General features: G+C 43.8%; 1 long non-coding RNA gene across 1 annotated transcript in view; it reads left to right on the plus strand.

Moving 5' to 3' along the window:
- Window positions 1-25,725, plus strand: part of LOC143990245 (uncharacterized) — a 46,434-nt gene extending 20,709 nt beyond the window's left edge. The window contains exons 2-3 of the long non-coding RNA XR_013277241.1: window positions 25,008-25,081; window positions 25,431-25,725. This is a non-coding gene — a long non-coding RNA (uncharacterized LOC143990245). The remainder of the gene's footprint in view (window positions 1-25,007; window positions 25,082-25,430) is intronic.
- The last annotated feature ends 1,525 nt before the right edge of the window (window positions 25,726-27,250 follow it).

Raw genomic sequence — 27,250 nt, forward strand, 5'->3', positions numbered from 1 at the left:
GCTGGCAACAAAAGTGAGTACACCCCTAATTGAAAATGTCCAAATTGGGCCCAAAGTGTTAAATATTTTGTGTGGCCACCATTATTTTCCAGCACTGCCTTAACCCTCTTGGGCTTGGAGTTCACCAGCGCTTCACAAGTTGCCATTGGAGTCCTCTTCCATTCCTCCATGAAGACATCACGGATCTGGTGGATGTTAGAGACCTTGCGCTCCTCCACATTCCATTTGAAGATACCCCGCATGCTCAATAGGGTTTAGGTCTGGAGACATACTTGGCCAGTCCATCACCTTTACACTCAGCTTCTTTTGCAAGGCAGTGGTCATCTTGGAGGTGTGTTTGGGTCATTATCATGTTGGAATACTGCCAACTCCCAAGGGAGACTGGGCCACAGCAATACCGGCAGCACTCATACATCTATTTCCAAACAACAACATCTGGATAAGACGCTGAGCATGTGTACTCAATGTCTTTGGTCAACCATGGTGAGGCCTGTTCTGAGTGGAACCTGTCCTGCTAAACTGATAAACCGCTGTATGGTCTTGGTCACTGTGCTGCAGCTCATTTTCAGGATCCTGGCAATCTTCTTATAGCCTAGACCAGTGATGGCGAACCTTTTTGAGCCAGAGTGCCCAAACTGAAATAAATAGGTTGGTTTTGTGTTGCAAAGTGCCAACATGGCAATTTGTGCGAGAGAGAGAGAGAGAGAGAGGAGAGAGAATGGGTTGTGAGAGAGAGTGGAGGCTGTGAGAGAGAGAGAGGTTGTGTGTGTGTTAGAGAGGGGGGTTGTGAGAGAGAGGGGGGGCAGAGAGAGGGGTGTGAGAGAGATGCTTAAAGAGAGGGAGGGGACAGATAGAGAGAGAGGGCATCGAGAGAGAGGGAGAGGACACACAGAGAGAGGGAGGGGACAGAGAGAGAGAGGGGACAGAGAGAGAGTGAGAGAAAGGGGACACACAGAGAGAGGGGACAGAGAGATAGATGGAGGGGACAGAGAGAGAGGGAGGGGACAGAGAGAGAGAGAAGGGACAGAGAGAGAGAGTGGGGACATAGAGAAAGAGGGAGGGGACTCACAGATAAAGGGGGGGCACACAGAGAGAGAAAGGGGACAGAGAGAGAGAGACCTACCATGCCTTGTTTTGTGCTGAGATCCTATGTGTGGGGGAAGTCTTCTTGGTAGACGAAAGTCTTGACTACCTCAACTAAGTTGAACCTCCAGTAAGAGTGACAGTAAGTAATACAATTGTGACATCACCAGGTCTTACTCCAAATCTCTTCAGATTAGCAGTCACAGGGAGCAGTGCCCTAGGCCTAATGCATACAGACACTGAGAGGCATGAAATATGCCGAGCATAACAATGCAAGCTTTTTTTTACACCAAGGAAGCCCCAGGTGCCATGTATAGCCTACCATACAATTACATGACTGTATGCAGCCACATTCTTGTAACAGTCAAGCATTAGAATTTACAAGAGTATGCCCAGGTGCAACCCTTTTCTTGTATGACAGATTGTACACAGTACCCACAGCCAGAGGCATGACTAGAACCATGGAGGGCCCCCAAAACCCAGACCGGGGATCGAGAGATATGGAGGGGACACAGAGAGAGGGATGGGACAGAGAGAGAGGGGACATAGAGAGGGAGAGGACACATGGGGGGGGGAATAGAGAGAGGGAGGGGACAGAGAAAGAGAGAGAGAGAAAGGAGACACACAGAGAGAGGGGACAGAGAGAGAGAGAGATGGAGGGGCAAGAGAGAGATGGAGGGGACACACAGATAGAGGGAGGGGACACATAGAGAGAGAGGAGACTGAGAGATAGGGAGAGGAGACAGAGAGCGATAGAGAGAGAGAAAGAGAGAGAGAGGGGACAGAGAGAGAGAGAGAGAGAGGGACACAGAGAGAGAGAGGACACAAAGAGAGAGAGACAGAGGGGGCAGAGAGAGAGAGGGAGGACAGAGAGAGAGAGAGGGGACAGAGAGAGAGGTAGGACAGAGAGAGTGGGGGACAGAAAGAGAGAGAGAGAGAGATGGGGCAGAGAGAGAGGGGGGACAGAGAGAGGGGGCAGAGAGAGGAGACAGAGAGAGAGAGAGGATACAGAGAAAGGGGAGAGAGAGGGGGGGGCAGAGAGGGAGGGAGGGCAGAGAGAGTGAGAGAGAGTGGACAGAGGGGGCACAAAGAGAGAGGGGGACAGACAGAGAGAGAGGGGACAGAGAGAGAGAGGGGACAGAGAGAGAGGGGGGCACAGAGAGGGGGCAGAGAGAGAGAGGGGGGCCGAGAGAGAGGGGGCAGAGGGAGTGAAGGGGGACAGAGGGAGAGAGAAAGGGGAAGAGAGAGGGGAGCCAGAGAGAGAGGGGGGAGGGGGACAGAGAGAGAGAGGGAGGACTGTGAGAGAGAGAGAAAGAGAGAGAGGGGACAGAGAGAGAGAGAGTACAAAGAGAGAGAGGGGAAGGGACAGAGAGAGGGGAGGCAGGGAAAGAGAGAGGGGGGCAGAGAGAGGGACTGAAAAAGAGGGGAGCTGAGAGAAAGGAGGACCTCTAGCTCTGTCCCTATCTGCAATCCCTGCTCTGCCTCCCTGCCCCAGTTTTTGTCTGCAAGTATTCAGTGTATAATTGTGCCTGGTACCTGTCTCCATCCTTGATCCGGACGAGCCCTCTGCTCTGTTCCATCCAGCGGCTCCCTCACAGCCTGCGCCTCTCTCCTGTCCTCATCTTCCGGGCCCACAGTCAGTCTGTTCTCCGGGCCTCAATGTTGAAGGAGGTTTGAGGAGTCTAGGCTCCGGAAGGCACCAGGGATGCTGCGCCCCTCTTCGGCCATAAAATTAAGTGGTGAAGCTCTTCTCTCCCTTCCGCACTGTCAGGCCTGTAGCATTCCACGTGGAGGATGTGGGCCCACCCACTCACTCATGCAGATCATTTCCTGCACCTCTGCCGTGTTCTCCCCGCTGTGAACCTGGACCCTCTCGCATGCCCACAGAGATGGCAGTGCGTGCCATAGGTTCGCCATCACTGTCCTAGGCCATCTTTATTTAGAGCAACAATTGTTTTTTTCAGATCCACAGTAAGAAAATATATATTTTTTTTTTCATTGCATCTGATTTGTATTCTTTGCAAAGTAAATTTTTATTACATTCACTAAGCAAAGGGGAAATTGTGAACAGCCTATTTGCCTTTAGTAAATCAACCCCTATATTTGAAACCCAAAGGAAATGTTGGGCCAAATTGACTGAAATTAATTTACAAAAGGCCACAATATGGGGTTAATTTTGCAATGAAAATTTCCCTTAGCTTAAACAATTAAAAATTTTCTTGCAAAGAATACCCAACCAACAACATGCAAAAATTATATTTTTACTTACACATGATTGGATGATGGAAATCAGCAGAATTTCACCTCTTTCACCAAGCTCTGGGAAAACTTCAGTTGCAAAATGTAAACACCTTTATAAAGTGAACAGCCTATATGCCTTTAGTAAATCAACTCTACATAATTCTAATGGCGCGTACACACGATCAAACAATCCGGTGGACTAAGAAAGTAGTTTTGCACCAAAATATGGCCGTGTGTGTGCTAGTCTGCCGTACTTTTGAAATGAATGGACTTGCCCACACACACACGGAGGAAAGTCCGTTCATTTTGAGCGCGGCTCCAGGTAGCCGGGACCAGCGAATGAAGCATCGCTGGCCCCGTCACCTGGTATGGACTTAAAGGGGAAGCCCTACGCCAAGAAAACGGCGCGGGGGTCCCCCCCCAGGTCCATATCAGACCCTTATCCGAGCACGCTACCCGGCCGGTCAGGAAAGGGGGTGGGGAAGAGCAAGCGCGCACGCCGCATGCCTGTCTTTGTGGCCAGAGACACCGACAAGTCAACAGCTCCAGAAGAGAAGAAGAGAAGAACAGAAGGTGGCGACAGCGGTGATAGAAGACCGGGCCACCGCTTGTAAAAGAGCTAGAAGAAGGCGCGGAGGCCCTTTTCCGGACTACGTCCGCCGGAAAAGTCACGTGTGTGAGCAGGTCCGCTCGTTCGGACAGTCCGGCAGACTTTACGGCGGTTTGTCCACTAGACTAAGTCCGCCGGAATAGTCTGATCGTGTGTATGTGACATAAGTCTTTGTATGTCATCTATACTGTGCATTGTGGTATTTTGTTTTAAAAAAAGGTGAGATCTTTTTTTTTCATGTATTACAGTGCACTGCCAGCCCATTCAAAGTGAAAGAGCTGCCCTAACACATAATGTCTGAATGCACAATAATGTGTTGCATTAGCGCAATGCAGAGTCTGAATGGCCCGTATCGCATAATTTACATCGAGTTAATCTATTTATATGACTATACATTCACTTAAAGGTCCCATTCACACCGTATGGCAATACATGTTGGCTGTGTATGTGGTGTTATTCCTAATGCCACCTCAATGCCCCTTGCACATTACAACACATGGTATTGAAATGCCATGCATTTTGATGTGCTCCATTGCAAAAAAAATGGTGCATGTCCAGTTTTTAATTGTGGTCTAGTGAGTTTCCAGCTAGCTGACTTAATGAAAAAGGGTTTAATGCGCGGCATAATATATGTTAACAAGGCGCAACAGACTGCAAAATTATAAATGGGCCCTAAGGCAAGTTGGTCACATGTAAAGAGACCCCAAAAGAAAGGCTGAAATTCTCCCGTTAAAGTAAATGGTCCCATTGCTGAGTAGTCACTGTTGGTAAATCAATCATGTCATTGCTTTCTTTTGAAATCTCTGAGTTTAAAGAGGAAGTAAACCCTGATGAGTTTACTTCCTCTTTCATTCCCTGCAAAGGCAAAGCATAATGGACTACTATGCATCGCATAGTAGCCCATAATGTGTCACTTACCTGATACAGGAGCCAGCGAAGTTGCCGCTGTCCCCTGTAGTCCGCCGCATCCATCTTGTTGGTGGGGTCTCGCAGCTCCGCCGCTGTCATTCGGCGAAGCCGCGATGACGTCACTCCCGCGCATGCGCACGGGAGCCGACACACGTGGCAGCTCCGTCGCTGAGAATGCCGAGCTCAGTGCGCCTGCGCGCCGCTGTCTACGGCGCATGCGCCATAGACAGCGGTGCCTGTTTTCGGGCAAATATCTCCTAAACCATATAGGTTTAGGATATATTTCTTGGACCTACAGGTAAGCCTTAATCTAGGCTTACCTGTAGGTCAAAGTGGTTTGTAAGGGTTTACAACCACTTTAATAGAAAGTTGTATTCAGTATGGTTGCACCCACAGTGAACATATATTATACTGTATCATAAATTCAGACACTGGTGATATCGGGAGAAGTATGCCAGGTAATTTAATTAGTACACTGCTACGTGTCTAAGTGCTCTTTTTGTAAAGACAGATTGATTTCCTTCCACAAAACCTGAGATAATCATTAGTATCTCAAGCTTTATAGGCAATTTCAGTTATCATCACACTATTTACCAACCATTTCACAGCTTTGGCATGTTATTAATGCAATTTATTAATTACTTAATTCCCTTGATGACAAAGTAATTATGGTGAATTATTAATATTCATGAATATAAAAACGTTCTCTATCATGACAAGAAACATACATACAGACCCCCCCCCCCCCCAATAAAACCTGAACTCTGGAAGCTATACCCAAAGAAAGTGGTACACAGAGTGCAAAGGACTCATCATTAATACTTCATTAATATTGCATCTGGTCTCCTGGCAGCTGATCGTTCCCCCTTACCATACCTTGTTTTGTGCTGAGATCCTATGTGGGGGAAACCTTCTTTGTAGACGAAAGTCTTGACTACCTCAACTAAGTTGAACCTCCAGTAAGAGTGACAGTAAGTAATACAATTGTGACATCACCAGGTCTTACTCTAAATCTCCGCAGATTAGCAGTCACAGGGAGCAGTGCCCTAGGCCTAATGCATACAGACACTGAGAGGCATAAAAAATGCTGGGCATAACAATTCAAGCATTTTTTTTACACCAAGGAAACCACAGGTGCCATGTACAGCCTGCCATACAATTACATGACTGAATGCAGCCACATTCTTGTAACAGTCAAGCATTAGAAATTACAAGAGTATGCCCAGGTACAACCCTTTTCTTGTATGGAAGATTGTACACAGTACCCACAGCCAGCGGCATGACTAGAACCATGGAGGGCCCCCCAAACCCCCTGACCTGGGATCTTCCCTCTGAGCCTGGTGGTGAAATGCCATGGTCCAGGTGCAATGTGACCTTTGCGACCCTGGTAGTTTCACTACTGGTGTCAGTCATTTTTTATTTTTGTTATACTTTTTTTTTACCATTTTATTTTATTATTATTATTATTTTATAATATTTTTTTATAATCTTTTAATTTTTTTAAGAGCCCCCCGTTGGGGAGCTTTTATGAGATATCAGGGCTCTAAACAGACCTCTGATGTTCCCCCTTTGAAACAGCAAAAGGAGATAGGGGATATGGGCTTCAATCTCCACTTCTGCAACCTCAGCTGTACAGAATGAATGGACAGGAATAGCTCTGTGCAGAGCTTCCCTTTCATTCACAAACTGAAGCATAGTAAACACAGTTTACTATGCTTCAGTTAGTAATAGAGTCAGTGGTCGTTACTGATCAATGACTCTGCCTATTCAGACAAGGAAGGGGTTGGTAAGTTACATGTTTACTGGCCCCTTCCCTGCTTTCTATCCTGACAACCTCCTCCGCAACAGCCAGAAGGAGAAGGGAGGGGAGGGGATTAACCTGGCATAGCTGTGGTGGATAAGGGACCATATCATAGAATTTTCTGATGAAAATAGTATCATTAGCAGTAATCAGCCTGGGTTTACGAAATGTCGCTCTCAACAAACTGCCAAACCAACCTATTAACATTCTATAAGGAAGTGAGCTGCCATCTGGACAGGGGTAGGCTGGTGGATGTGGTGTATCTGTAGCAAGCAAATATAGCAGAATATTAGCATGCATTAAATAGGGAATTTACTCCAGAGATAAAACGATAATCCTGCCACTTTATAAAACTCTGTTTCGGCCTCATCTGGAGTATTCCGTCCAGTTCTGGTCACCAATCCTCAGAAGGGATGTGCTGGAGCTGGAGAGAGTCCAGAGAAGGACAACTAAATTATTGTGGGTACTGGAGGACCTCAATTGTGAGGCATAACTACAAGTGCTAAATTTATTGTCCTCGGAGAAGAGACACTTGAAAGAAGATATAATAGCAATATACAAATAACTGAACCCAGCGTACATATGAAACTATTCAGTCCCAGGGAGTGTAAGAGGACACACGATGAGACAAACTGTTTAACCTTAAGCTGCGTAGGGTTTTTTTTCACTGTCAGGGTGTTAAGGATGTGGGACTCTCTTCCACAATCCGTGATGTTGGCAGGAAGTATGGATAGTTTTAAAAGACTCTTAGATGTGCATCTTAGCGAAAACAATATATGAGGTTATGGGAAATGATTTTCTACATGTACACACACATCAATACAGGTTGAACTGGGTGGACTGTTATCTTTATTCAACTTTACCAACTATGTAACTAAGTAACTATAGATATAAAGGGGCCGGAGAGAGCACAGGGGCTTGGGGAACAACACAAATAACCTGGCTAGGAGAGACAGTAGGGTGGCATATAGAAAAAACTACCCCTTCCATGTTCCTCCTGCAGCATCTGAATGCCTATGGGAGGGAGAGGAGGAGAAGTGGGCATTCAGAAGGAACACAGAGGGGATTGATTCCTCTGTAAGCCGCTCCACCACCTCTCCTATCCAGGTATGAATGAACGAATGAATGAATAACTTGTATAGCACATATGCAAACTAAATCGCCTCAGGGCGCTTTTGCTGCCAGTGTCCATCTGGGTTTTCAGAAGAGATGGATCTTGAGCTTCTTCCTGAAGGCCAGATAGTTTTCTTTTCCGAGCGGATGTCCGCGGGTAGAGCATTCCATAGCCGTCGTCCTTGGCCTGCAAACCCTCGTTCGCCTTTTAATTTATAACGGGTCTTGTGGATGTGGAGGAGGTTCTGGTTAGTTGACCAGTGAGTGCTTTTTGGGTTCAGGTCCCCTTTAAAAACATTGCAGCCTTGCACTATTTATCCTTACGTTATATAGGCTTTTCAAAAGATTTGACTTTCAGTCATGTGATGGTATGATTTATTTTCTCTTGATAAGCTCTTTGAATGAAGGTAAAAGTCCTGCTCTTCTTGGGTGTGTGGCAGTTGGGTCAAACAAATTCAAATGTATTGTAACACATCTCTGCAATACATCCACATCTTCTGCGCCATTGTTTTGCCTTCTTCTTCTTCAGCATTTTTTCCTGACAACCCCCCACCTCAAACTTTTGGATTTTCCACAATGGGGTGCTGTTAATGCTACAGCCTACAAATAACATACTGTAAAAAAAAACCTGTGGCAACAGTTTGTAGGGTGGGGGGGGGGGGGGGGATTTTCTATTTCAGCATGGCAGTGCAGCTGTGCACAAAGCGGCACCATCAAGCAATGCTGTAGCATGGAGGTGAGTATGAATGTCTGTTTTTTTTTTTTTTTTATAACCTTGCATAGTAATGTTCTTATATTTTGCCATAGCAGTAGAATGTAAAGCATTTTACAAGTTTGCTATGGAGGCTTTGAAGCAAACAGAATTGTAATATACATGAGAGAAGGAATTGATACTAAGTGGCAAACCCTTTTCTTCACCCTTACATTTATTAAAAGTTAAATCTGTAATTTTTCCGATAAGTACTAAAAAGGTTGGGAACCATCTCTCAAACATTATTGGTAATATCCGCCTATATTTTTTCCTGCATAATATTATCCAGTATGACAAGAGTACCGTGTATCCATCTATCCTGACCCTTTTAATGACCTGCTTCTTTACTTATATCTCCCATGAGATGAAAAGGACATTATAGAATAAATATCATTCTAGGGAAAGTGATCATAAAACCTTGCCATCTCATCTTGATTAATCAGATAATCATGTCTTTTAACATAATTAAAAGAGAAATCTCCTTGAATTTCTAGAAAAAGCTTGGTGGAACATGGAATGTCTTCCTAGAAAAAGGATACCGGTACTTTTTAAAATTTATTGCTAGTACTAAATCTCGCCCTTTAGAAGTCATCACTTTCTTTCTACAAGTTAAGTTTTTTACTGGAAATATCTAAATGTAGGAATTATTTCTAAAGTATGTTATGCATAAGAAATTTTAAAAGATTAATTGTGAATTTGTGAAGGTAATTTAAAGCTGAACATACGGCAGATATTTAAAAAGTACACATGAATGTCGTAATACTTTAATTAAAAAATGTAAATATTTCAAAGTGTATGTGTAGTCATGATTTTTATTTATTTTTTGGTTACAGGAAGTTGAAGTGATAAGAAATTCAAACTTTTTATACTTGTCGCTAAAACAAGAAGCAAGAGTAAATCCTCCAATATGGATGTCTATTCTGGTTAGACCTGTATAAGAGGGTAATCCCCTTCAATTTTTAGAGATTTCTTCTCACTTCCCATGGTATAACCAGAAAATAATCCAAAATCTCTCTACATAAACACTCAGTGGGAGAGCAAGGGTCATTATGGCGTAAAACCAGGTGTGCTGCATTTACATGTGTTGAGTGTGCAGGGACAGGCTGACAGAAGGAAACAACAGAGAGATGACCTCAACTGTCTGTTGCTGCTCATTCACTGTCCAGACTGAGGACAAGCAGCTGCCCTAGCTGTGTTGTTTAAACGCAGCAGAAAATTGTCAGTTCAATAGAATGGCTATGCTCTTTGATAGGGCTATATAAACCTCAGGATTAAATGAATATAAATACAGATCCATTGGCAGATAAGCAGCTCATATTATGGATTTTTTGGTTATTAGTTTGATGATGGTGACTTGGTGAGCTGGAATAAAAGTAAATGTATTGTTCAGTAGAGTTACAAGTCTGTAACCTGTGCAGAATTAAACAATCTAGCGATATTCAGTTTAGTGGCTAGCAAGAGGTGAGTTAAAATGCTGGATGAAGAGGGGGAAAGGTAAATTCCCAAATCTAGTAGGGCAAGTGCCAGAGAAGGTTTATAAGTAGTACCTTTAATATCCAAGATGGGGAGAAGGTTTGATTCCAGTAAGAGCAAAGGGATTTGCAGAGCCATTATATGTGCTAGAGAAAGTTCACCTCTCTGCACTCTCTCCAGCACTTAGCCCCTGTACACACGGTCGGAAATTTCGACAACCAAATCCGTCGGATTTTGTCCGTTGGATTTTGTCAGTCGGATTGTGTCCGAAACTGTTGCATACATACGGTCGGACTAAGTTGTCGAAAAATCCCATTATTCAGAACGTGATGATGTAATTTCGTTACGATGGGACTACGTTCAGGCTAGTAGCCAATAGCTTTGATGTAGGAATTTGATCTGAGCATGCGAGGCACTTGGTCCGATCAAAATTCTCTACACATGATCAGACTATGTCCGATCGAACCAGTTGGTCGGGAAATATTTCCAGCAAGTTGGAAAATTGGGTCCGACGGATATTCCGACGGAATCAGTCCGATGCATACCACACACAGTCGGATTATCCGACAACACGGTCCGATAGGACACATTCCGACGGATTCTCCGACCGTGTGTACAAGAGCTTAGAGGAACGTGAGGGATCACATTAGGGCTCCTTTCACAATTGTGTGACTTGTTGATGTGACTTGGGACTACAAAGTCACATGACAAGTACCCCATGCTTACCAATAAGTACCGTTCACATCTGTGCGACTTCAAAGTAGTCCCTGTACTACTTTGGTCTGACTTTGATGCGACTTGAGGTCTATGGACCTCAAGATTACACAGGTTTTGCTTCAATTTACCTCAAAGTCATGGCAAAATCATGGCAAAGTCATGCCAAAATCATGTAACTTTCATGTTGCACAAGTGTGGGCCTTAGAGATTTTTGAAGGGGCAGGATACCATCTGTGCATTATTTTTTGGAAAGCTTCCCAATGGTTCCTGCTGCGCGATGCTCTGAAAGGTTTTGCTAGTTACCAAGGTTGATCCTGATATTTAAGGCCAAGCTCGTTTTCCCATATTGGGCTTCTTCACACCATAAATTTTTTTTGCGCATTCCCAGGCAGCACATTTGGCAAGCTCATTAAATTCTATTTGCATGCAGAAACGTCCAAAAAGTAGAGCAGGCACAATTTTTTAAATCATATAGCACCAAACCACATGGTAATGTGGTACTACGATCGTGTGTGGGCTGCAGCGGACTTTTGATTTGCAAAAGTCTGACAGACTTTAGAAATGGAACATGTTTCAAATTTTTCTGCCAGAACTCCGCCGGACCCAGTTCCTACCGAGAAATCCGCTCGTGTGTATGCTAGTCCAACGGACAAAAACCGACACGAGGGCAGCTATTGGCTACTGGCTATGAACTTCCTTATTCTAGTCCATTCGTACGTCATCACGTTCAAATCCGTCGGACTTTGGTGTGATTGTGTGTGGCCAAGTCCGTTCATTCGGAAAGTCCGTCAGAACTCTGTCAGAACTCCGTCGAAAGTCTGTCGGACCTTGTTCCTCGAAGGGGAATATACAAAAACAATATGTTGCTTGTGCTTTTTTCTTTCTTTTTTTTGTTTTACCTTTTATGTGGCAATATATGACTAAATATGTTTAGCACGGTTCTATTTACCATGATCCGTGCGACACTAATTCACCCGCATCTCTCTTTTGTACGAAGGGGTCATGGTTGCACTTTTGTATTTGATGCATACCTGCCTTGTATGTACTTAATTATTGAAATTTTCAATAAAAACCCTTTATGGAAAAAAAAAAAAAAGGAAAGAACAGTCTCTTCAGGAATCCTGTCCATTTGTCACCTCTCCGGCCACCTTCTTTATGCCACCTTCCAGGGATTGGCTTAGGCATAATGAATGTTCAGTTAATCATTTAAATCTCCCACCTTTGGAAACTTCTTAAAGAGGCAGGGGGAAGAAATCAAACTCTCAGCTCAGAAATCCTGATCAGACCAACACAATCAACAACCACTTCATTCACTACAGTGGAGCCGAAAACTAAATTTACCTAGCAGCCTACCTAGGAGGATGCTACAAAGATTTTAGAAAATGATAAAAAATCATTAGGCTGAACTCTGGATAAGCAAGTATTGTCTAAATACAAGAGCATTGTGTATCCTTGCTGGAATCTTGGTGTGCTTTGTGTATCTCTTGCAGTTGTGTGCAGTAATCTAATGTGAAAGTTTGCAATTGTGCAGGAGCGTCTGACCATAAAGATCAGTCACTGCTGCTCTCAATCCTCATGCAGGGTGACTGGTCATGTTTCCATCCCCTGCTGTAGTTTTCTGCAGGTGACCTGTAGTGGGTGGAGCCTGCTGGATCCCTCCCACAGCTCTGCTCTCTGCACAGTCTATGTACAGTACAATGATATCACTTCTACTTTTACCAGGTAATAAATGTATTTGCAAAAGCATTTGGTGCACACAAAGTGGATTTATATCTTTTGTGAGGAATATATTCAATTGAGCATTTTGTAACCAGAGTCCAGCTTTAAATGTTGGAAGTGCTAACTGTATAACCTTTGGGTCAATGGTGGGGGAGTTTTTTTTTTTCTAAATTCCAGCTTCCCTACGTACCAATATACCATTGATGTACCTCTGTTGCAGAAAAGCAATAGGACAGACTTTGAGAAAACTCCTCCATTACTCATCTTGGAATTTGGTATTTGGGACTGAAAAACCTTTACAAGGAAGTAGTTCACCAGTTGACCTCTTTAACACACACCCTGCACCAGCCCCCCCTCCCCCCCCCTCCAGGAGATTGTTTCTATCCACCTCTGCAGTTACATGCTCTGTAGATATTCTCAGTGAGCTTTGCAGAGCCAACAATAGTTTTGTACCTTAATTTTTCATAGATCATTCATTTGCCAGAGTGTGCAGGAGCTGAGTGATCACATTACAGCCTATGTGGTGCAGAGCTGTAGCATTGAAAACAGGAGAAGAGTGTTCCTGAAAGATTGTAAAGCTAACCATACACTATACACTGTACAATTCCTTTAGATCTACCATAAAATGTAGTGCTAGGGCCTGCCTGATTGGATACAGAGTGATTGGATAGATGGTGTGTCCTCCAAATATATAGTTTTGGTAAATCTTAAGGATATTGTACAATCAGATTATATAAAGTACACCTAAAATAAACTAGTTATGTTTGTGCTGCCATTAATTGTTAACAGCACACCAAACACAGAAGCAAACACACATTTTGCTGTGTGAAAACATGAGTGACAAATACACAGTAAAAAATGATCAAACCACAACACACCAAAATGTCCCATGAGCTACTTTTCCATGTGTAGGGCAGCCCATTTAAATCAATGTACCAAAAATAATGCACCTTTTTAAAGAAACAAATTAAGCCCATAAATAGTGAGCAATAATAGCAGAAAATATGTAAAACGAAAGTCCAAAAACAAATATCCAGAAAATAGTTTGTAAAGTTGTGAAAAATAAAATATTCTGAAGATATAAGTGATCATATTCTACCACATATCGACTCCTACCAGAGTTGCAGGACACTATTAAGGAGTGAAATGCATTCAATATTATGCAGGGGTCTCGAACTGGCAGAAACTACAAGTCCCATCATGCCTCTGTCCGTGGAAGTCATGCTTGTAACTGTCAGCCATGCAATGCCTCATGGGACTTGTAGTTTCACAACAGCTGGAGGGCCACCAGTCAGAAACGCTCCAAAATGCCCCATAAAATGGCTAAAATGCCCACAGGAACATGGGCTTGATATCTGAGTGTCACCATCCACTCCCTCCTATGCACTTGTATAAAGATTGCAATGCACTGTGCAATCTTATTGTAGAAAACTCACTTAGATTTACCAAAACTATGTAATAGGAGGGCCCACCTAAATAATCTATTCAATCTAGATCTAAAGGAGATTGTACAATCAAACTGTAGTGTATATGGTCACCTTAAGCGAAGAAGTAGTAAAGTGGGTCAAAGTAAAAGAAGCCCCTCTGTTATGTATTAAGACAGTGCATGATTGGATATGATCTACAGCACAGGTGTCAAACACAAGGCCCGCAGGCCGAATCCAGCCCTCCAGGCCCTTTCATGTGGCCTTCACACCTCTCCTGCAGCTGCAGGAAAGCTCCAGCCCTCCTCTGGTCCTCCTCCAGACCCCTACTTTATGCTTTCAAGCAATGCATCCAGCTTCTTCCCAGCAGTAGCATAAGGAAAGGGGGTGCATTGTGATGTTAGGGAGAGTAGGGGACTCAACTTCTGGTGGTGGGGTTACTCTTGACATCTAATGTAAAGGGAGGGGATGCGCTGGACATCTAATCTTACAGATACAACCGGCCCTTTTGAGGACAATCATAATGCTGATGCGGCCCACGATGAAATTGAGTTTGACATCCCTGATCTACAGGAAGTGATGGAAGCAGAAATAATTTTTTACATTTCAAATTGAGAGGTGAAAAGTCAGAGCTTCTGTGGATGAGGTGAGAGATAAGCACATTGGGATAGCTTGGGCAGAAAGGACATTAGACATTATTGATTATGAAAAGTGAAATTCTGCTTGAAAAGGTAAATGTAGTCTTTAAGAAAGACATCAACAGGGAGTTGTGTAAGAATATTCAAAATATGAGGGATCTATGGAAATTCCAAAAGAAATTAGAAGTTTAGCTCTCATCAATTCTAACGGTATCCAGAGTCACTATTCCCTGTCTCCAACATGCTCATTATCCCTGCAATTATAACAGGTTACTCAGGTTGAAAATGACCCCAGCTCATTATTCTAAGGTCAAACAGGAAGTCCTGCATATGCAGGGGGTCCATAGTCTGCTAAAAATGAAAAAAGAAAGATACATTAGTTATGTTCCGTAAAATATGCAGATGGCATATTCAACTGTGATCATTATTTTTTACCGTATATCACAGCCTATTCTATGTGCACTTTCACCTCCACCTGAATCTAATAAGAGTGCTTTATATGCTGTGCTATACTGAGTTGCCATTTTAAAGTGAGACTCTCATTTTGTAGAGAAAATAACACTGTATTCCATGTTAACTATATACAGTATATTGCAAGGATTTTCCACAGTTTACTGCAGGTTCTTTTGTTTCTATCTTAGATATGCAAGTTTTGTCATTTATTTTTTATTTTTTTGTTTGTTTTGTTTTTTTACTTTTATTAAATGGACTGCTAAGTGAAAGGATTACTATCATTATAATCATCATGTCATTCTCAATGCTCTAATATAGGCTGCATGGCTCTTTTAGGGCTCGTTCAGACAAGTGGCAGTAGAAGCATATGGTTGAGCCAGTTGAACTTCGCAACTGCGGCAACAATTAAAACCTTGGCTTGCCACCCCTAAGAAAAGCAATCCTTTGCCTACTCACTGCATGTTTTAACACTCAAACGGCCATGAAATGCAATGCATTGTGGTACTGCCCACCAAACATGACCCATTTAAAGTGGAGCTCCACCCAAAAGGGGAAGCTCTGCTTGTTTGCCTCCTCCTCCCCTCCAGTGCTACTTTTGGCACCTTGTTGGTGGGAGGGGGGAGCGGGCACCTGGTTTTGACAGGGACCCGCTCCCACTTCCTGCTTTTTTTACTTTTATCAAATGGACTGCTAAGTGAAAGGATTTTCTATCATTATAGTCATTATGCCATTCTCAATGCTCTAATTTAGGTTGCATGGCTCTTTTAGGGCTCGTTCAGACAAGTAGCAGTAGAAGCATATGGTTGAGCCAGCTGAACTTCGCAACTGCGGCAACAATTAAAACCTTGGCTTGCCACCCCTAAGAAAAGCAATCCTTTGCCTACTCACTGCATGTTTTAACACTCAAAAGGCCATGAAATGCAATGCATTGTGATACTGACCATCAAACATGACCCATTTAAAGTGGAGCTCCACCCAAAAGGGGAAGCTCCGCTTGTCTGCCTCCTCCTCCCCTCCAGTGCTACATTTGGCACCTTGTGGGTGGGGGGGAGTGGGTACCTGGTTTTGACAGGTACCCACTCCCACTTCCTGCTAAGTTGCATGGCAAACTTAGCCAGAAGTTCAGCCCTCGCCGTAGCCGGCCCATTGAGAAAGTGCAGTGTAATTCGCGCATGAGCAGTAGAAAACCGGATGTGAAGCCACAAAGGCTTCACTGCCAGTTTCCCTTACCCAAGATGACACCGCCAGCACCCAAGATCCGATTCAAGAATTGCCTTGGGTGAGGACACATCGGGATTCCTGGACAGGTAAGAGCCCTAATAGTAAAAGTCAGCAGCTACAGTATTTGCTGGCGGCTTGCTGGGAGGCTCAGATGGGTGACAGTCCAGATTTCTGTGATGTCAGCAGAGAGCGGACTTTAGCCAGCTCTCTGCTAAAAATGTGTCACAGGAGTACACATTGCACTCCTGTGATTCATAGAAGAAGCACAGCCAAATGAGTTTTGGCTGGGCTTCTCCTTTAATGTAGCTGCAGCGCAAACTCCCTGCAATGGCATGCAATGCATGTGGTTGCAGTGTGGTGGTTTGGCCTTTTGAGGGATACAATAGGTAAGGACTGAGGAGGAAATGGATTACTTTTCAGAGGCATAGCAAGTGCCGCTACATGTCAAAACAAGCCCTTAAAACATCATCAAAGATTAACCTAATTTTGCAGAAGATGTTTGCAGTTGGACTTCAAGTTCCTGTGTAGGTGTGTGTGTTTGTAGAAAAAATAACTTCCCATATCCCATATATTGTTTTCACTAAGATGCACATCCAAGAGTATTTTAAAACTTTCCATACTACCTGCTGACACCACCGAATGTGGAAGAGAGTTCCACATCCTAACCGCCCTTACAGTGAAACCCCCCCTACGCAGCTTAAGGTAAAACCGCTTCTCTTTTATTTTAATCGTGTGGCCCTGTGTCTTCCTACTCTCCCTGGGACTGAAAAGTTTCATACTTACGCTGGGATCACCGTTGAGATATTTGTATATCAAAATCATATCTCCTCTCAAGCGTCTCTTCTCAAAGGAGAATAAATTAAGCGCTTGTAGTCGTTCCTCATAAATAAAGGTCCTCCAGTCCCCTTATTAATTTAGTTGCCCTTCTCAGGACTTTCTCCAGCTCCAGCATATCCTTTCTAAAGGGTTGGTGAACAGAACTGGACGGAAGGGGTCTCAAAGTACCAGCCCACAGGCCATTTGCGTCCTGTGGATTGGTTACAAATGGCCCGCAGGCAGGGCTGATGCTGGGTGGGAGGCAGTGGCTGGGGGCTTTCTCTCTCTGATCCTCCCTCCACTGCTGCATCCCAGCATGCACACCATTGCCCCGCCCACCTGTTCTGTTGAGAAATGCCCCCCATTGAATAGTGCCTGGGCTGAAGGTGCATGCGCCATACATAACATCACAACAGCTGATTTTACCATCAGCTGTTGTGACGGTGAGACGTCGCAGGCGCACAGTAGTTGACAGAATTTTTTTTTGTCAGGTTGTGCTCTGCGCTCACCCGCACCCCCATGGCGAGTTCATGTCCATGATGAGTGGATTTCTACATGTTGTGGGTGCAGTTATGGGCACTTGGGGGTGGAATTACATTCAGCCTGGGCACTATTCAATGGGGGACATTTCTTGACAGAACACCTGGAAGAACTGCACATGCGATTTTACGATCAGCTGTTGTGTCAGCGACACGGCGCCTGCGCACAATAGCTGACTGAAGACATTTTTCAGTCAGATTGTGCCAAGGCACGTTCATGCAGCTGAGGGGTGGAATTTAACATGAAGGGGGTGGATGTTTTCATTGAAGGCCAGTGCTGATCTGACGTGAAGGCGGCGGATGCTTTCAAGGATGCCCACTGCTGCAAAGAGGGGGAGCAGAATTTTAAACCTTTAGCTAGCTAAATAGGCCCTCCAGGAAGAATAGCAGATAAAGATTTGTTTGGCAGATTTGTTTGGGCATTGTTAAAAATTCTGCCCCCATCTTTTCAGCACTGGCCATCATTGAAAAAATCTGCACCCTTCATGAACGTGCCTCGGCAGCACAAGGCCCAATCTGACTGAAAAATGTCTTTAGTCGGCTATTGTGCACACGCACCATCTCTCCCACACAATAGCTGATAGTAAAATCAGCTTTTGTGCTATTATGTACGGTGCATGCGCAGTTCGTCTCGGGCACTATTTGATAGCAGACACTTCTACAGAACACTGGCCCCGGGGTTCAGGGCCCTGCTGCCACCTCAGGGCAGAAGATTGTGGCATTCTCAGGGTGCCCTGCCACTAGGCCTGTGATGAAGCCAGGACCTTACAGGAGGAGAGGACTCGGAAGGCAGAAATCAGGCCAACAGCTGACTGCCAGGAGAAGAGGTAAGTGAGCCATCACACAGAGGCTGAGCAAAGTCCTTAGTTACATGACTGGGGTTGAAATTTGTGAAAATCCAGAATGGCAGCTCACTTCCTCGTAGAATGTTAATAGGTTGATTTGGCAAGAGAGACCTTTCGTAAACCCATGCTGATTACTGCTAATGATACTGTTTTCATCAGCAAATTCTTGGATATAGTCCTTTATCATTTCCTCAAATAGTTTACAAACTACCAACATTAGACTGACAGGCCTATAGTTCCCTGGAATATATCTCTGCTCTTTGTGAATATTGGTACCACGTGAGTTTTTCGACAATCAGCTGGTACCAATTCTGTCAGTATGCTGTCCATAAAGATAAGGAATAGCAGTCTGGCTATAATCTGTCTGAGTTCTTTTAGGACTCTCGGTTGTAAGCCATGTGGTCCTGGTGATTTATTAATGTTAATGTCAGGTCACCTGAGACCAGGTGACAGATGCACTCCATAGGAGTCGGAAGTGCACCGCTAGCTAGTGGACCTTAGGACTGACTGCTGCGGATTGTACCCAGGGAGATTCAGGACACAGATCTCCAGGATCACAAACACAGATCCCAATGGGAGCTGGAGCATAGATTCCCCAGGGCGCGGAGTCTAAGAGCCAGCGTGTGTTCGCCAGAGCCTCCAGTGGTGAGGATGGACTTTGCTGCAGTCTGGCTCCAGGTCGTGGCCCCTAGGGTCTCACAGCTCACGCTCACAGTAGACTACAGGAGAAGGAAGCAGTAGTCTGGAATGACAAGGATAGTAAGGGGATACGGTAGAGGTCAGGGCAACTAGCAGACAGGAACAACAGAGTACACGCCAAAGGTTCAGGGTCACAGGCAGACAGGGATGGTCAGGGACATGCAAAAGGTCAAGGTCACAAGCAGACAGGAATCGTTGAGAACACGCCAAAGGTCAGTAACAGAGTCAAACATAGAGCACACGGCAAGCAGGAACCAGGCAGCCAAACACACAATGAATACACAATGGTTCATCAGCACTGTTGGCTTGCAGTGAACAGGTTAATATAGGGTTCCCTGATAGGGCCTGGGGTGGAGCCATGCTTAGAGGAGAGGTTATAAAAACCACCAGGTGGAAGTGGCTGACCTCTTAGTCAGAACACATGAGGGGAGGTAAGCAACCAGAGGAAGATCACTGCATAACCATGACAGTTAAGCTTCTCTAATCCTTTCCGGACTCCGACCACTGTTAGTCACATGGGATAAATCCTGTAATGTGTTACTAACAATACTGCCGTAGTCGGTATACCCCTCCTTTTCCTGTGTGAAGATTAAGGAGAAGAAAGAATTTTGTACAGCTGCCTTCTCCTTGTCATCTGTAACCACCTTCCCTTCCTCATCCTTTATTGGGCCTATGTGTTCCAACCTTGCCTGTTTAGTGTTAATATATTTAAAAAATGTATTGGGATTATTTTTACTCTTCTCTGCTATGTGTCTCTCATAGTCTTTTTCTAACCGCCCCGATTGCACTCTTACAATTCTTATTGCATTCCTTGTATTGTTGGAATGCTGACACTGACTCCTCTGCTTTGTACTTTTTAAAGCCCATTTTTTTTAAATTCACTTGGTGATACTTTTATTTAATATGTTCCTAAAGCGTTCCCATTTTTCCTCCGTGTTCAATGTTTTAAGGATTTGATCCCACCTAATATCCTGCAGTATTGAGCACAGTTTAGAAAAGTTGACTCTTTTGAAATTCAGTGTCCTTGTATTCCCCTTGTGACTCCCAGTCCTATGATTTATGAGGAATGTAATAATTCTGTGGTCGCTAGTTCCCAAGTTGCCCTATATTTTCACATCTGCAATCAGATCTGTATGATTTGTAATCAATAGATCTAGCAATAATTCTAGTCGGGGAATCCGCCAAATGAGACTTGAAGTTGTCCTGTGGAACAAACGTGGGCCTTAATGAGTGGGATGTCGGAATAGTTGAAGTTCCCCATTATGATGACATTTCCCTGTCTTGCTGCCATTTTTAACTGTGAAAGGAGATCCAACTCCACCTATTCCCCCAGGTTAGGGGGCCTGTAACATACCCCCACTAGTAATTTCTCGCTTACTTCCACCCTTTGGAGTTCCACCCATATAGACTCCACTTCCCCCCTTGATGTCATTGATTTAATTCTGCTCTTCTACCCGTATATCCTTCCTGATACTGTATATAGACACACCCCCCCCCTCTCTCCTTAGATGCTATGGATATAATACCACTAGTGTCTCCACTATTCCCCTCTGTCCTATGCTCACTGATGGTTATCGCTACCTCTAACCCCTCCCCCCCAACACCTAGTTTAAAAAGTCCCTCCAACTTTGTGGCCATCTTTCTTCCCAATAGAGCTGCACCATCCCCATTAAGGTGCAGCCTGTCCTTACTAAAGAGTCAGTAACCAATTAAGAAGTCAGCCTAGTTCTGCAGGAACCTGAACCCCTCTTTCCTACACCAGTTCCTCAGCCACTTGTTCAGTTCCCTAAGCTCCTGCTGCTTCTCCTTTGTGACTTGAGGCACAGGTAGTATTTCCAAGAAACCCACCTTGGAGGTAATTCTCTTCAATCCATTCCCTAAGTCCCTGAAATAATTTTTTAGGACTCTCCACCTTCCTTTTATTTTGTCATTGGTGCCAACATGTACCATGACAGCTGGATCATCCCCAGCCCCAACCAATAATCTGTCCACCCGATCCACGATATTTCTATATAAACAACATACAGAATGCCTTCAAGTGTTGCCTTGGTTGCAAGAAAACAACATTTGGATGTACTGGCATTTTTAGAAAAGAACACCTTTAACATGCAAAGATAATATGAATAAACTGAACATTTTAGAATCAAGTTTACATGTATATCAATTTTATATAATTGTTTTAAATCTGAAACATGAACTGAAAGAAATACAAGGGAACCATTGCTATCCTCCTAAACGTCTTAGTTATCTGGAAGTCTCTACCACATAACTGTTGCAGTGCTTTAACACAGTGCCACATGTTAAGTAGCATTGTGGAAAGGCACTAAAAGGAACTGAAAAAAGGCTGTATTCACAAATACTTCATAATGCAGAGTACCATGACGCATGGTAGTGCATTACCACACTGCGCTAATGGAACTTGGGTGTCGTCATTGTTCAATGGCATCACCGAGGATGCCCCCCAGCTTATGTACAATGTAAAACAAGATGGCTGGTGGGCAGAAGGATAAGTGGATGAATTGGCCAAGTCTGGCCATTTACTACGTTCAGCGAACTGTGAACAAGCTGCGTTTGGGCCGCACCTAAAGCTCATCCCCAAATGGCAGGCAATATGTGACCTGAAATCACCCAACCCTTGTGTGTATGAAGTCTTATTATTTTTTAAATTGTATAAAGAAAATCTCCTCTAGAACTTTAGTGTATAATCTGTCAAGCAGAAGGAAAAACTCCCTTGTTAAATCATGAGTTTAAATAACACCTCTGAGCTGCAGTGGTGGCTCCTTAAAGCAAGAGCATTTAATTTCGAATGACAGAGGAAGTACTAGATCAATTAATTCTGCAAAAAGAACATACCAGTACTTTCAAGCTGAGCTTTTAGTGATCCATGTGGAGTAGAAATTTATACTCCTAAACAATGACAAATTACTGTGTAGCATAGTATATCGATTCTAGTGAAATTTTTATTTCAAGTTGTTCTGGATACCTGCCTTTTTGTACAGGAAACTGTTGCTGTTGCAATATTTTGACATAATCTTCCTGTCTTTTTTTTTTTAAAGTTTCTCCCCAAGCAAGGCCCTCTAGGGTCTTGGCCTTCACCCATAAAAACAATACCCCCAACTGCAATTCAGCTTCTCACAGTGTACATTAGATGCTGCAGCAAGTCAGATAGAGCCCAGGGGCTGACTGCCAACCTTTGGCCCAGAGGGGAAAGTACAACCCAGAGGCCCATGGAGCAAGGACTCAGCCCCGGTCTCACTCTCCCTCTTACCTGCCTCCTCCTAACTCCCATCCTGGGGCTGGAGCTCTGCTCCATGTCCTCTCTGCTCACTGGGTGGGTCGGGCTGGACAGTGCCTGCTGCACCTATGCCAGGTTCCTGAACTGGCTGGCAGGGGATGGCCGGGGGCAGTCCGGGCTGGCTGGAGGATGAGAGCTTCCAATGGGGCATGGAGCTGGCCTCTGCTCGGACACGGCATATATCATCCATGGCAGGGGAGGGAGTGTATCCTGCACTCTGCGCTCATCCTCATTTTGCTCTCAGTAGGACACCGGTAGGCATTTTTTACTCCTCTTCACCAGGAAGCCTTTAAGCATATGTGGAGCATAAGTGGTGCAGTCTTTTTATGGACACCAGAGCAGCCCAGAGGGCAGTTGCCCCCCCTGCCCCGTCCGCCCCTGAGCCTGATTCATGTTCTAGCTAAAGCACATTTACCATCACCTAGCCCTTTCCTCCCTAGCCATGCTGAACCTGCTCCACCCCTTTCATTCATTGTACTTCAGTTCTTTCAATCATGAAGGCTCAGCATCACATGCAAGCTTTACCTAAGGCTGTTTACATACAAATAAAGCATGCCTATTAATGTTCACACTTCGAGACTGACATCCACCCATCAAGGTGTTTTGATATTTTATATCCTCCCAAGAATCAGCCCACTGCTTGCATTAGGACTAAGAGCTCTTGAGAATATTACTGAGATAGAGTGGTGTCTTGTTTTCAGGAAGCCATTATATAGTGCAGTCAGTGCTATTTATAGTACATTTGCACCTAAAAATGGCCTCAAAATTTTTCCACAATACTGTGCCCAAATCATGTACAGACTTTCCCAAGATGGTGCCCTGTGCCCAAAGAAGTACATATACTAGCCCTCTGCAGGGTTTACTCCAGTTTTGGTAGTAGCAGTCATATGACTGCTTCAACAAACTCAGCCTAGGTTAAGTGAAGCATCTGGTCTGATTCTTGGGAATTCAAAGTGGGTGAAATCCTAAAGTGTATGGGGATGAGGAGTGTAGTGTGTGCCTATATGTTAACTTTCTGTATAATGGAGAGAGACAAGTAAAAGGAGGCAGCCAGTTTGGGAGAGCAGACTGTAGAGGCCAGTGACAGAGGTTCTGTCAAAGGGGTGGATTGTTGGCTCTATGGTCTACCCATTTAAGCATCAAGGAAACGAAGTTAGGGACTACAGCAAAACAGAACCCTCCCATGGCCTGGATGAGGCCTTGCAATGCATACAGCAGTTTCCCTCCATGCTTTCAGGTTTAACCAAGCAAATTCATATAACACATATGATTTAGTGGAAGGCTCCCCCACCAGAGGATATGTTTAAATGCTCAAACCTTGTAGGATTCTACAATGTGATTTTTGTGTACAAGTTGAAGCAAGCAAATTGTAATGTGTAACGCATGCAAAGAACTGGTGAAGGAAAATCAGTGTTACAAATACGCTTTATTTTGAAATATCTTTGTAGTCAGTGCAGGAACAGATGTCACTGGCAGGTGAAAGGACATTGTGCTTCTGTTGTAGGTCCGGGTGTAACAGCTTGGCCTCCAGCCATAAGAGGGTGTTAACTCACTCATCAAGTGGCACCATCATGAAAACACCTAAGCAATCATTAACAGTCATAGCATGCAGTTCCCTCATGTATTAACCAACACTGTGGCTTCTTGTCTCAGTGACAACCAATCTTCCCATTTCTTTCCTGGTTGCACAAGGACAGCAAATAAGAGAAGATCTCCCCAAAGGGGTCAAAGATGGGGATAAAACCCAGATAGAAATGTTATCTCTTTCAGTCTCTAGCTAGACCCAAAAAATTATAATATTAGTAATACGACTTTATCTTACTAACCCAAAAACCCTGTAGTTGTGAAATAACATGCTAATAAAAACATTGTACTTTGAGTTTAACCTTCAAAGGAACCCCTTTGCTTTTGCAGGTACAGATTCCAGGGCTGCAATGGCCGACTGACCTGAAATAAGTATCTGCATATTAAATGTTGGAATGCTGTATGCAATCATTCTATTGCAGGTCACAGACTTGGACAAGTTTGGGGCCTGTACCAATTGCAGCTTCCTCCTGAAAGTTTTCTGCTAAACGCAAAGGTCTGTCAGTTGACCAAGGATAACACTAACCATTGCAGGCTGTGTAATCTGACTCAAAAGTGGACACAAACAAACAAGCATTGATGATAGAAACTTTAACAGATTTTAAATGCCTTTACTTTACTGCACAATTCACGTTATAAGTGTCCATAACCCAGTATCATACACATTATGCTTGCTAGTTATTTTAGTCCTGACCAGAGTTCTCTTTAATCATAGACATAAATACTCATACTAAGTAGGCCAATCCAATATGCATTATACAATATACATTCTTTTAGCACTCTTAAGGGATATAGAACATACCCATGGGACGTGCCTGGTATAGAAATAGAAACTGCTTACAGATGTCTGCCGGTGTTGATGTATAATAGTAAACAGTAAAACATATCAGCTTAGGACACAGACTGCAATAAAAACAATATTCTTCGTACAAAGCAACATAAACTTTAGTACTGGACATCTACATAAAAATGCAGCTTGGCATTTTACTGGTATTGAAACATTAATAAAGTGCATAATAAAGTCATTCCTCTTTCATATACAAATTAGAGAAATCTTTTTTTTTTTTTTCTGTGAGATCCTATGAGACTGGAAGGTTTCTGACCGATGCAGCATCTGAGTGTTCAGTACTTAGAATCCAGGACAACACATGTGAGTATTATTTTATAAGCATGTATACAGTATATGTAAAGGCATGTTTTGAAATGTTATGTGTAGAAGCTTTTCTCCCTTTAAAAACATGAAGTGCAACCATTTTATTGTACTTGAGTTGCTTTTTTTCTAATTTCATCAGGTGAGCCTGCCAGCAAGAGCTCTTAATTTCTACAGGTTGTCAACGCGTCTCCTATGGTGTCTCACTGCAGGGAACAACATTGTCACCCTGTACTGCATGCTCTCTACTAAGGATGTTAGGGAGCTGTCAGGGCTGGGCTCAGTCCTTCCTTCTCTGAGCTGGCTGCTCAATTGTTGGCTAATTGCCACCTCCCATCTTTCTCCACAGTTACTCAGCTGTTGTTCATATCCTGCTCATCAGTCCTTCCTACTTAAGCCCTCTAGTCCAGAGGGTCTCTGCCTTCGCCTTGGTCAACATACAAGAAACATCTCCTGCATTCCTGTTTAAAGACTGCCTTTGCTGACATCCCTTCTGGCTCCAGATCCTGCTTGTTGTTCCACTACATTGATCCCTGACTTCTGGCTTGGCTGACTATCTGTTCCGTTTACTGAACTCTGGCTATGTTTTGACTATGTTTGTTCTTTTAAATTTTATTATTAAACCATAGTGTGCGTTAACTGTACTTCTGTCTTGGCCTGATTTCATGGTTTCTGACAGGAGCTACCAGCTGCTGGATTCATAGAAACCAGGGACATATCCATACCTGGGGAAAACAGTGTTGGTTCCCTACCCAAAATTCACACCAGACCCTTTAGGTACCTTCTACCATAAGGACAAGGGTCACTTCCTCACAACCCTGGTGGCTGTGGGTGTCTGCAAGTTAGAGGCTTACTGAAACCCCCATTTAAAAAAAAAGAGGTCCACAGATAATGTCCTACCCTACTAGAATAAGTAACGGGTAGATAGTTCTACTCCTTCTCAAAAAAAAATTACTTAGTAAGTAGACACACATTGGAAAAAAAATCCACAATGTTAATCCATTGTCAGTTAGGTTTTCAGCAATGCAGATCCTCCTCATTCAAGATTAGCTTTGACAAGTGCATGCGCATATGACTAAATATGATTTTTTTGCACCTGGGAGCAAATTCAACTATTGGAAATTCCTTTGTTCCCATTCGTTTTAATGAAATGTTTCCAATTTTGTGCTTCTTTTTTTTGCTCTCTCTGATCAAAACTGATTGTTGAAAATTGTCCACTTTAAAGTGGTTCTAAAGGCTGAAGACATTCTATGCAGCTGCCCCCCAATCCTTACCTGAGCTCCCTCTGATCCAGCGATGTTCACAATAGCCTTGCCTGTCCTGGGACTCTCCCTCCTTATTGGCTGGGACAGCAGCGGGAGACCATTGGCTCCCACTGCTGTCATCACAGCCAGTGAGCCCATGAGGAGAGAGCAGGGGTGGGGCAGAACCACAGCTCTATGTGCCTTAAGGATACATAGAGCAGCAGTTGTGGAGCGAGCATGCAGCCAAATGCCAAAGAAAGCCGGCACATGAATACTTCTTTGTGCAATTTTATTCCAGCAGTTACAACATGACACATGCTAATGCCTTTGGGCCATAGCCTTTCTCATAGCGAGCATGCAGCAGTGCCCCCAGGGCAAGTGGCTTTCTCTGGGGGCACCGCTCAAGGGGGAGGAGCCAGGAGCAGCGGCGGAGGACCCAAATAGAAGAGGATCAGAGCTGCACTGTGCAGCATAGAGCAGGTAAGCATAACGTTTGTTATTTTAAAAAAAACAAAGCTTTAATATCACTTTATCTCTTAAATAATCAATCAAATGTTCTGAAAACTACAGGCCAGACATTAATGATTAGGAATTGATCATTACACTACTAGTTGCGTGTAATAATGATTAATCTCACAAATTTGAAACATTGTGTGAATACTAGCGATTAATCACTACTACACGCTGTACTCTGTAGGGAGCACAATGCATACGCTAATGATAAATTGTGGTCAATTTTAGTAGCACAATAGCGCTACCAAGAATCACTCATCTATTCCTAACCTAAATCAAATGATTGACTGCAAATATTTGCAAATCAATTGCCAGGTAAAGCAGTAAAATATTGTATGTATTTCCACTGTGTATAAAAGCTGTTTGCCTGGAGTTACTTTAAAGTCTCGCTATACAAAAGTGCCCGCACCGC

This window comes from Lithobates pipiens, unplaced genomic scaffold (genome assembly GCF_037356315.1).
Source record: "Lithobates pipiens isolate NorthernLeopardFrog02 unplaced genomic scaffold, aLitPip1_a1.2 Scaffold_18, whole genome shotgun sequence".
Lineage (NCBI taxonomy): Eukaryota > Metazoa > Chordata > Amphibia > Anura > Ranidae > Lithobates > Lithobates pipiens.